Source organism: Oreochromis aureus, linkage group 12 (genome assembly GCF_013358895.1).
Source record: "Oreochromis aureus strain Israel breed Guangdong linkage group 12, ZZ_aureus, whole genome shotgun sequence".
In the NCBI taxonomy this organism is placed as follows: Eukaryota; Metazoa; Chordata; class Actinopteri; order Cichliformes; family Cichlidae; genus Oreochromis; species Oreochromis aureus.
In genome coordinates, this window is record NC_052953.1 from 4,299,559 (window position 1) to 4,312,231 (window position 12,673).

Consider the following 12,673-nt stretch of genomic DNA (forward strand, 5'->3'; position numbering starts at 1 on the left):
TCATGTCTGTAAGCCACTTATTCTCTTTGTGAAACAAGACAAGCAGTTCTGCTTAATTATCCAAACTAGCTACAAATAATGTAAAGTGTTATTACATTTTTAAAAATATCAACAAATTTTAGCTCTTTGAAATAACACCACTAGTAGTGAAAATAATAACGGTTCCATAGCAAAACCTCCACCATGGTTATGAGGCAGACCACCTGCATGGATGTTGTTTCCACAGCCAAAGTGGTTCAGTCAGATCTTGTTTTTGTGAACCTAAAAATATTGATCCCAGCATTGTGCTTCGGTACCATAGTGGCTCAGTGTTTTGTCTGTGTGGAGCCTTCTCTGGGAGTTCTGCTTTCTCTGTTTGCCAAAAAAATAACACACTAGAGTAACGTTGTACATCTGGACCCAGCGCATTCTGATGTTTAACTCCCTGGTAAAATAAAAGTTAATACATGTAAGGTAAAGATCCTACAATAATACAGAGAAAAGCCTAAAAACCATATGACCCCCTGTGAGCAAGTGCTTTGGTGAAGGTGGGAAGGAAAAACTCCCCTTTAACAGGAAAAAACTCAGACTCAGGGAGGGCAGCCATCTGGTTGGGGGTGAAGGGAGGGACAAAAGCCATGCAACGTGGTGTATAAACATAAAGAGTGAAGAGACCAGAGTTAGAAGAGACACTCAATGCATCATGGGAAGTTCCCAGCAGCCTGGGCCTATTGCTGCGTAACTAAGGGAGGGTTCAGGGTCACCTGATCTCTAAGCTTAGTACGATCCAGTTCTTGAAACTGAAGCCAGAGCGCCTTTAACCCGCATTGTCTCTAATGGCCAGCAGGTGGCGACGCCTCTAGTTGCACAAAATAAGTCTGATTGTATGGAAATTAATTAGAAAATGAAATTATTGGTCACTGATTTTATGACATCCACAAACACATCCCAGATGAGTTTATGGTCACAGCTACACTTTACTAGTACTAAACTAACTACTAAACTAGTAGAGTCTCTCCCTTATGTCCATAAGGCAAAGGGAAAAATGTTCAGGATGAGAATATAAAACAGGGCTTCCCTAACCAATGAGATGTCGGCTTGTATAAAGTTGCTGCAAAAGATGTGGTGAAGCTGCAACTATAATATGATTACTGTGTGTCTTGCTATTTCCAAGTGCATCCATCTCCTTTGTCACACCAGCTCTTGGCATTTTAATCCTAGCTTGTAAAAGAATAATATATAAAAATCCTAAACGGTTCAGAAAACACAGAGAAGGTAATTTTTCTTCAGACAAGACTCATCCAAACTTAAAGGTATTTATTTATTTTTTTATAAATGTAATTCATTATGTCAGTTTTAGTGGGCAGACTCAGTTTGCCTTAAGAGACACAGAAACCCAAATTTATGCACTTTCTTTTACTTAAATACAAATAATAAATTTGTTTAAAAAAAAGAGCATTGGAGCCTGTGAGAATTAACACCATCCATTCACATTAGATACACGCTCACATTAAAGTTAATTTATTTTGAAGCTCTGTGTCAACTAAGCAATGTGCACTGACGTTAATACACAGCCAAATGCAAGGCACATTAACATGAATAATGGAACGAGTAGATAACTAAATAAAAAAAGGAAATTGGTTTGGGGGTTGGGAGGGCAACTGAATGTACATTACAGGAGAGGATAGAGCTTCAGGCTCCCGTTTGTGTTTATGTGTAGACTCAGCTTGTGTCTTTGTTCATATTTGCTCAGTGCCGGCACTGCAAGGCTGTAAAACCACACGTCCTGCAGTATCAACACATTTCACTGACTATAATTAGCATTAAAACTCATCTCACACATATACAGCCAGTTGTTTAACTCAGCCGGCTACTCACGGGGGATACATAAAACTCCTCAGTCCTAATGGCAAATCTTACCTCATGAGCTGCGTTACCATCATGGATGATAAATTTAACAAGTTGCACTAAGGGGGTGTCAGAAAAGGTGATCTTATCATTTAAAATCATTTAAAATTTACAAAAGCTGCGCAATCTCACAGACCGATGAGCGACAATCGGACAACCGCTGATCAAGGGACAAATGTGAAATTACTGATTGGTGGGTAAGAATGTTTCTGGCAGTCACTGGTGTGAAATAAATTGGTCGCAAAGACCTACAAGGTGCTGCACTGAAAACCTCCCTGCAATTACTTTGGTCGCTAGCAAGTTGCTTTGGTTGCTGTCTGCATGGAAAATGCAGACTTGCCTGCAAGCACTTAAACTACTGCACAAAACTGTGAAGTTCAAGAAAAAAACAGGAATGGAGCAGTTCAATTCCAGAAAAAGTTGATTTCTGAAGTAAGACAGCTTTTAATTTGAACGCAAACATTCTACGTTTCTGATTTAACCTGCAGTTTTTCCAGTTTCATTACAGCTCAGAGAGTAAATGGTGAGTGTTTGGGCAGATGCAGCAATCTGCTGGCTGAGATGTTCCTGTATTTAGTGGAAATACACTTCATGAACACTTTAGTTTGGACTCCACATCTGGATCTGAGTACGAGGGCACCAAAACTGCATGCAAGAAATGAAAAAGATGCTTCACCCCTTGAAACTTTGAGCAAGCAGATCACTGATGGTTGAGAAGGATTTACTCAGAAGAGAACTTCTGACATGCTTGAAGCACATCCGCTGCATTTTCCCTTCATCACAGAAGAAAACACAAACAAAGCAGGAGACGCGTCAAAGGCAGTACTCCAGAGAGTATTTCCTGCCAACACATGCACAGAAACACACACACACACACACACACACACACACACACACACACACACACACACACACACACACACACACACACACACACACACACACACACACACACACACACACACACACACACACACACACACACACACACACACACACACACACACACACACACACATGTATTTGTTTATCCCAGCAGGGGCCATGCTCTGAAGCTGTGTAGCTCATGTAGTTTCTCTGCGCCCCACAGCCGTAACAACATATGGAGCTACGTTTGCCAGCCAACACGGAGCATATCATTAAACAGCATTATTAACATCACGTACAGCAGTGGGGTGTCAATGAGAGGCACGGCTCACGCAGGCTGATTGCGCCATTAATAATTTTTTTGCCAACAATTTGTTTCATGCTGTCGCTTTGGCGTTTTTGTGTTGGAGGTTAGATGATAAATCCGCCTTATTCATCTCAAAAATGGACTAATTGGTTTTTGGTGTGTGGGAGGTTTGTATGTGTGTGTGTTTGTGTACTGTAGTGTTGTTCAGCCAAGGCAGCAGGTGGAGCAGCAGGTAGTCACATCAAAGTCATTTGAATCACTTGAATGCAAACCTGCCATTTTAGCATTTTATTGGCTGATTTTGACTTTGTTCATAACAACAATGCCAGTTTGAACTCCTGTAATTACACTGTAATAGTCCAGTTTTTAAATTACTATCTCTAGAATGTGTAGCAAAAAATTTGGTGATATCTGCACATCAGTCCTGCTCGAAACAATAGCTGCTGATACCTTAATGTCATTATAATTCATCTAGTGTGTTTTTAGAAGTTCACAGTGCATTGTATTATTTTTGTTATCCCCATTTGTCTCCAGATCTTTGGCATGGTCTTCTAGAATAATCTTGCCGGTTCATAATGTCTTTTCACTAATCAGTGAGTAATGTCACTCTTTTATAATTCCAAAGAAATTTGCTGGAAAAAGTGAAAGGCACGGTGGTTAGCACTGTTGCCGCACAGCAAGAAGGTCCTGAGTTCAATTCCACCACCAGGCCAGCAGGGTCTTTCTGTGTGGAGTTTGCATGTTCTCCCCGTGTTTGCGTGGGTTCTCCCCAGGTACTCCAGCTTCCGCCCACAGTCCAAAAACATGCACTTTGTGGGGATAGGTTAATTGAAAAATCCAAATTGCCCATAGGTGTGAATGTGAGTGTGAATGGTTGTCTGTCCCTGTGTGTTAGCCCTGCAACAGACTGGCATCCTGTCCAGGGTGTACCCTGCCTCTCGCCCTATGACAGCTGGGATAGGCTCCAGCACCCCCGTGACCCTGAAAAAGGATAAGCGGAAGCGAATGGATGGATGGAACGTGGAAGTTCTTTTTAAGCTGTTTGGATTCATTTTTCGATTTTGGAAATGAATGATTTAAAACAACCTAAAACCTCCAGGTGAGCAGAGTCCCTTTTTATGTGCTTTTTCAGTAAAATTATCATCTGCTCTCTTCTCCTACACCAAGAAGATCTGACAAGTAACCACTTAAGTGGTGCTTAAATGACAAGTTTAAATGAGAACAGAGCGAACCCTGTCCCCAGCATGTGTGGAGTATGTATGTTTAGAGTGGATTGTAATCTATGTGGAAATGTCCGTTTGAGTCATTTGGCTCAGTGCTAACGGTCCCTTAATGGGTGGGTGAGATTGCCTCTAGACAGATCTGATAGATGAAGGCTATTACAGGGCCACCAATTACTTCAGGGTTATGGAGACAGAAACAGTAACACAATGCAGAGAGTGTGAAGACAAAAATCTTAATCACAGTCAGTGTAATTAGAAAAAATGACTGTGCTAATTGCAGCGTAATTTTTCTTAGTGATGCTGCTACAAGGTGAGCAGGACCTCGTTACAAGAAATACAAATGGACAAGAAAGCAAGTGGTAGGGTACACAAGGAGCACTCTGCAGCTGTGCATGCAGACGACTGAAATAGACCACACCTGCTATGAAATAGAAAACAGTCTGTGCAAATCAGACTTTGTGTATAGAAGGAGTTCAAATATCTAAACAAGACACTTTTCTTCTTTTCTTTTTTTTAAATTAGGAAGAACTTAATAACAAAAAACTAAGACTTTTAAAGGAGGGTGTCATATTTTGTGATTTATTATCCAAATGGATACTCTGGAGGTAGACTGGATTTAACAGAGTGTTAAATATGAAACAAAAAGTCCAGAAAGCAAGGCAAAAACAAATCCACAAAAACACGCGAGCAGGAGCACAGAGGGAGGATTACACACACTCTGACAAGAAACAAGGGGAAGACATCGCTATGAATGTACACAGAGAAGTTGAAAGTGGACACAGCTGGGAAAAAACACAGGTGCATAGAATCAAGGGGATGATTCAAGGCGAAATTAAACAAAATCCAAGACACAGACGACAGCTTTTATAAAACAGTCAAATCAATAGGTAAACAGAGAAACACAGACACAATAAGGTTTAACATAAGGCAACTGACACGGTAGATGGCAACAGAAAACACTCAGGGAACAAAATCACTCTTAATACAAACACAAACTGGACTCAGAATATTAAAAAGTATACAACAGAACGAAAATGTAAACAATAAACAAGCTTAAAACTACGGACGTTCCTGGACACTAATTTCCTAGTCGACTAACCGACTAAAACTAAGAAACACTCGGATATTAAGTTACATTTGAGAACTGTTTAATGAAAAAACTATTAACAACACTTGAACACTTGAACTTGCGGCACTATTCACTCGTTACACTCAAGAAAGACAATGAAGAAAAAAACGAAGAAAGAAGAAGAAAAAAACAAACCGATGTTAAACATTATATGAAAACATGTTTCTACAAAAGATGCTCACATATTACTAAAATATGACAAATTAACTGAAAAACTGATAAAGTGCGACTGAAAAGTGTGGCGCGTTGTGCTGCGCATTATGAACGATGCATGCTGTTCAAACGTTTGTGAAAACCACAATAAAAGTTAAAATCTAAAGTAACAAATAGCAGCCATTTTCTTCTGCTTAACTGAAGTTGGGTCATGGGGGCAGCAGCGGGGAGGCTCAGACCTCCCTCTCGCCACCTCCTCCAGTTTATCTGGGGAAACATCAAGCCTTTCCCAGGCCAGTCGATAGACGTAATCTCTCCAGCGCGTCCCGGATCTAAAAACCAAAAACTACTACTAATAATAAATAATCAGTCATTTAGAATCCAAATCTAGATCTGAAGGAACAACATCAACACCCTGGATCCAAGGATGTTGACCCTTGGATCCTTGGACCCAGGAGGATGAGGGTGAGCTTCAGGACTGAAGAGATACAACAGTGTTATTGGATTTATTATGAGACCAGAAATCGATCACTTGAGTGAGCAGTGAGGACACATTAATGAAGGCATCACCACTGAGTTCTTAGGTTTTGACCTCAGATAGAATTTCAAGTCCCCTCACATAAAAACTCTGAAGATAAAGAAGGGCATTTTGTCTGGTTGCCCTTGTGAAACACACATAGAGTCAAAACACTCAACTCCATAATTAGACAGAGGACATTGTACTTCCACAGGCTCCACAGAGACTTTGTTCATGCATCCCACCATAACGAGACATCAAAAAATAGATACTTTACACTGAGGGCTTGCACTAAGGGTCACTATAAGACAAAAAATGAACATTCTGAACTGTTAAGCTGCTTACCTGGAAATAATCCCCACTCTGTGGAACTTTACCTGTCTATCCTTGTCGGCTTAACATGATAAACTCTAAACTTTGACCTCTCAACTAAACACGTGTAAACCTCAGACTGCAGAGGACAAACCTTGAGAGATGTGAAATGGGGGTGGAGGAGCAAAGGAAAAATGTTTGACAGAATAAGAGCATACCTGCGGTGCGCGAGCATGCTAAGAACAGACGCCTGCTGCATTTCAGAGAAGCTCCGCTTTCTCAAGGTGATTTAAGCGAGAGACTGACATTTATTCTAAGAAAAAGATGAATTTCAAGTGACGTTCTCTCACCACACTAGATAAAGAATATATGCTATGTGACCTTTGGCTTTCTTGCCGTGGTTTACAGAATAAGATGTCCTCATTGTGGCTCATGATCCTGGCTCTGTGTCCTCCTGTTTTCTCTCCTCGTTCACTCCTGTGAGAATCAAGTGTAAAACGACCATAAATATAAGCCCAAGTATTTATTGTCATATTAATGCTGAAACTTTAACAGTCCTGGACTTGAATCATCTCTCTAGATGCACCTGAAACTGTCAAAAAATAAATAAAAAATTGAAAATAATAATAATTCTGAGTTTTTGATGAATATTACAAAACTCATTTTAACAGTAGGAGCCAAACATATGCATGAAACTGACAAAGGGAATGCTAAAATCTCCTCCTGCTCACAGCATCTTCAGTTGGTCCTGTGGTTTTCATGATCTAGTCAAGTTCCCACGAGCCTGCTGATATTCACTAAACAGTCTGTAACACGTGACCTAAAACCACCGGTGATGGTTTAATTTGATAATTTTGCATGTTTGATAGGCTGCTAGCATTACAAATGATTTGTTAACGGCTAATGGAAAAATGCAGCGAGGTGAGGCTGTGATGTTTTATAGAAATACTCCAGTGATTGATGAAAGACAAAAACATTTACATTTTAAACCATTTCCACTCTGCTGTTACACTTTCCATCCATCCATCCATCCATCCATCCATCCTTCTTCTGCCTATCCAGTTCAGGGTTGTGTTGTGAGCCTATCCCAGCTTTTGTAGGGTGAGAGCCAGTGTACACTGAGACAGGTCGCCAATCTATCACAGGCCAATATTTCTATGTGGTACTTTATGTCTAATATCTTATATTAGTAAATAGACTGAATGAACAGGAATTATGTTCTTATGGTTACACACAAAATAAAGAAATGGCTTGTTTTGAATTATCTTTTAATTGCATCCACATTATAATCAATCCAGTCCTTTTTGGTCACTTATAATATGTTTATAGATCTTCAGTGTTATACTTCTTACAATTTTATCGCCCCTGTTGTGGACATCTGTCAATGAGCTTCTACTTTGTGATGGGATTGTTTTTTCTGGCTCAGAGTTACTTGATACCATTCATGAGAGATATATATGTTTGAGAGATTATAGGTCAACAAGTCATGTAGTTTAAATTCTCACAATCATTCTTGGCAAATACTTTTTGGACTTGTCAACACGGACTTGGTCATGCACTCACATCTCCAACCTGGCTGCAAAAACTAAGGACGAGCCAGAATGACTCCAAATGCCAACAGCTGTGACCTGACTTTGGGCGTGCCACGCATGCCTCAGTGTTTTTAAGCCAATTTTCTACAATGTATTTGTTTCTGAACACATATTCTGACTTGCTGTACCACTGTGTCCAAAGGCGTTTCCCGGCCTTTGGACACAGTGCAGAAAATAATTACTTGGAAAGTTGACCAGACGTTCTTGGAGTACTTCGGGAGATTTGGATTCTTCCTTTGAAGGCCACAGATTTTTTTCTGAATGTTTTAGCTGTGATGTGGATTCCAAGCACAAACTTGGGCAGTGGCAGAAACTGTCAACCTTTGAAATATCGACTATAACGATCCTGGATCAGTCTTCAACAGTTATTGATTTGAAACACGTTAAACCAAACCAAAGTGAGACAAACTGCTGATCTAACCTTCATTTCATCTCTCAGCTCGAGTTCTCCTGAATTGGGGAAAACCCCGGTCCATGAAAACCACCTGACGGCTCGTTGGCCCGCCCACACCCCCTCAGTCCTGCCCCACCTGCAGCTTTCCACACAGCTGCTTGCTGATGGTGAGTCCACTCGCCGACACTGAAAGAGGATTTTGGAGACGAAAGCTAAAAGGCTCTAAGCGCCACATCCAGCGGCTGCCCTGCGCTGTAATCTGTCAAGCGGAATTTAGCCCCTCTCATCCAGCGGTACATCTCTTTGGATTGCTGTAGGTGAAGAAGCGAGGGATGCTCGCAGGGTCCTTGAACGCCACAAATAAGTTCACGAAGCGTGCAGAAAGAGGACTCGCCTGTTGATTCGGGCTCTAGTTCATTTCGGGAATATTTGAGTAGTACACTTTTCATCTCTATGGCAAAGTTCTTGGCTGAATTACTGGGATGCACACTTCCCGACAAGGGCACCCCTCCTTTGTTCGAGGTAAGGAGGCTTTAATGACTTAAATCTCTAGGATTGGTATCTTTTTTTTTGAACGATTAGGTGCTTAAATGTAATTGGAAGAGTGACAATGAGTTTTTATTCGTGGATAAAAATGTAGGGTACAGACACTCAGTGGCACTCCGTGGATTCTCTATGGCAACAAGAGGCTGAGGCTTTGTTCGTCAGAATGATTGACAGTTGCTATGCCGTAAAACACTTCATTAACAGTGGTCCCTGCGGGTTTTACTGACGCCGCTCTGCATTCCGCACACACATCTTTCTTTCAGTGACAGTGCGAATTGTCCAGCACACAGCCTCGGGGTGTGGATTAATGCGCATTATTTGCGTCTTTACGCTCATGGATGGATACTGTGGTAGTCCCAGAATATCAGCTCATGGCTGTCATACAAAACTTGTCGCTGCGTCTTTTTTCAAGCTTTTCTTAATTTTTTCTGCGATTTTACTGATGAAAATAATTTTACAGCAGTATGATTATTGACACAATGGCGAGTGTGGTGCCATGAAGGGGTGTCTTGTACGAAATGGCTGAGACTCGATTGTATTTGGGTCAGTGTGCCACACGCTGTGTGCACGCTGACTGACACACACACACACACACACACACACACACACACACACACACACACACACACACACACACACACACACACACACACACACACACACACACACCTACCTACCTGTGCTGTACTTGCTTGGCTGAGTTTTGCTCCTTTTCACTGCTGTTGTCATTATTTTGTAGAAAGAAAAGTTGTTGATTATTAGTCACGTTGCCATGTGCAGAGCAAGGATGAACCGATCCACTGTGTTCCAGTTGCAATTTCATACCTTGGATTTTAACATCTGTCGGTTCTGAATACCGGTCTGACACCAGTGTTCATTCAATAACTTCAGTAACTGTTGGGAAGAGACTGGGAATTATTATTTTATGTTAACAATGCAAAATATAATGTGACACATTTACTGAATTCGTTGTAAGATAGTAAATGAGATGGGCTTAAATAAAATTAAAACAGTGCACAAATGCATTTATGTTATTTACAAAGTTTATTTGCAGTGATGTCATTTCAGCTCAGTGTGAGAGATTATTATTTACAGTCAGGCTGTAAACAGGAGACACACAGGAGCGCTGTGAGCTGATCACACACACCTTTCATTACCGTTCAAGTTGATGTGATCACACTGGTCAGAAACCACTGCAAACGTATACAAATAACTCCACACTACTGTCATGTTGTCATCTTCCTCTGAACTATGCAAACTCTAACTCATGACTTTGTACTGCTGCTGGTGCAAAAATTATTTTTGTCTTTGTTTTTTGAGTTACTGTTTTAACTTTAGTGATCATTATAATTTCAGCTTAGTTTTTATCATTACAAAATATTTAGTTTTGCTTGAGTCTTTATTAGTTTCACTGTTAGCTTTAGCCTTTTTAAATATTATTACACTGCTCATGAAAACTAAACGAACATTTTTAAATCACAGATCTGAAGAAAACAGCTACTGAAGCTGGGCTGATGGTTTCCATTTGGGGAAAACCACATCAGGGACATTGGTGTAGAGTATGGCACATGGGTCCCATACAGATTAGTCACAAACAAAACATCAGTGCAGACACAGCACCACATTTTTTAAACCCTAAATAAAAGAAACCCCAAAGCATGATGCTTCTGTTTAACATGCCAGCCTCTGGATACTTGGCAAAGGATGTGTTAGCCCACTGAAACAGAATTTCCAGCTCTGTAACGATTGTGTCATTTTGTTTTCTATATCACAGATTGTTGCCAAAAGGGAAATTTGTGTGCACGAATGGTAACACTAGTTCAGATTGCATGATGTTATTTAATAATGTAATACTTGTGTCTGATTCCACTGATGAAAATGTTTTCAAAGGAAATACAATTCATCTCATGTCTCAGATGTGATTTGTGTCTTTGGGACCTGACGGTTATTGCATAATACCAGCTCTAAATTAATAACAATTTCTGATTCACTCTCGTCCCGCACGTACACACATCAGCTGTAATCCACAACCGCCATGGGATTGGTAATCCATCGGGCATCATCTCAATCTGTCTAACATGGACTGTGTAAGAAAAAATATTAAAGTAATCCCAGAAATGTGTCAGGGGATCATCATCGTGACTTCTGGGAAAATGAAATGATGACCTCCGGCTTTACAGGGGACAAAGATTAGATTCATGGACGGTTATATAAAGCCTTATTTCTAATTTCACCTTTATACCATGAATTTGTTGAATACATGCACTGTAGACTGTACCTTTCAGGCAGCATGCACTTACTGCTTTACAATCTGAAGAGCTCTAGTTGGATGGGATGAAACGGTGGAGAAGCACAGTGTAGAGACTGTGGGGTATGAATATGAAGTGCATTCATACAGTTTTGGGAATGAGCCTGGGGTTCCTCCATGCTTAAGTATCTTTGGGCAAGATACTGAAACCCAAGTTTCTCTCCGATGGGTCAAATGTGTGAATGTTTGATAAAAAGCACTTAAGCATAGCAAAAAGTGTGAACAGGTGAATGAGGCATGTTGTAAAGCACTTTATAAGAACCAGTCCATATACCATCTATAAAAATTAAAAACCTTACCTGATTCAAATATGGTGATCTTCATCTTTTCACACATTTCTGGATTTCTCCCAGTGTAGTGACACCCATTTTGACTGTTTGAGCTCACTTTATGGTCCCCACATTGGCTGTTATACTGGTGCTTTAGGTGTGTCTGACCTGCTGCAGTATGCGTCTGGACAATAGCTACTGATACCCAGAACAAGCCTCCACATCAGTGCTCCTATACGAGTAGAAGAATCAAAAAAGGAAGGTTTTCCTCAGACTGCCTCGCTTTTCATGCAGCTACAGCTTCTCCCTGTCAGTGATCTGGTTATGTCTGTGTTCCTGCACTGATAAGCGAAATGGTAAAAGACTGACCTGCTTGTGCGCTTGTGTTACCAACACAGTCTCTCCTGCCAAGTTACACTGGCGAGCATAAACAGGACATTACACTGTGTGCTCTGCAATCCGCTCACAGATCTCAGACACCAGCTGTTTGAAGCTGACCTGTATTTTGTGTTAAGGTTCATTTCTGCTGAGCAGTTTTTGAGTTGAGGACTCCACTGTTTCTACACCCAAAGGCAGTGTGTCAGTTATCTTTATTTTTTTCCTCCCAAAATTCACAGGGTTGTACAAAGTGAATTTATCACCCCGGGGTAAGACTGTTAGTGCAGAGCTGCTCTGTAAAGTCCTGACGTGTCTGAAGAAGAAATTTCAGTACAAATGACCTGAAGTGTGACACGCCGACACACTCTTTGCTCACACACCTGTTCACCTCGGTGGATAACTTCCACACTTCCTGCCCATTTCCTGGAAATAAAGCTGAAAACCCCATGTTGTGAGCCTGGAGCACAACAGAGCTTCCACTCAGAGATCGGAGCAGAAAGAGGTCCACAGACGATCAAATCAAGGCTTTTAATACTTTTTTTTTTTTTTTTTTTGCCCCACTGACATAAAAATCCAGTAAAATTTTTAGTTTGTGTAATTAAAGCAAAGAAAAAAATATTCTCAAAGCAGGTGATGTCAGTCAAAGAGGGTTAAAAATCTCACACACAAGCTACAAATTAGATTTTTGGAAAATACTCGAGCAATATATTTTTTATAGATGAAGACGTAAACACATTGTGAGTATAAATACTTTATTCATAATGAGGCTTCCAAAGCAATATCAACTGAAA

The 12,673-nt window shown here is 40.6% G+C and overlaps 1 long non-coding RNA gene across 3 annotated transcripts in view; it reads left to right on the forward strand.

Moving 5' to 3' along the window:
* Positions 1 to 8,475: 8,475 nt before the first annotated feature.
* LOC120443013 overlaps positions 8,476 to 12,673 on the forward strand; it is a 28,684-nt gene continuing 24,486 nt past the window's right edge. For all 3 annotated transcript variants that reach the window (XR_005615063.1, XR_005615062.1, XR_005615064.1), the window contains exon 1: positions 8,476 to 8,903. This is a non-coding gene — a long non-coding RNA (uncharacterized LOC120443013). The remainder of the gene's footprint in view (positions 8,904 to 12,673) is intronic.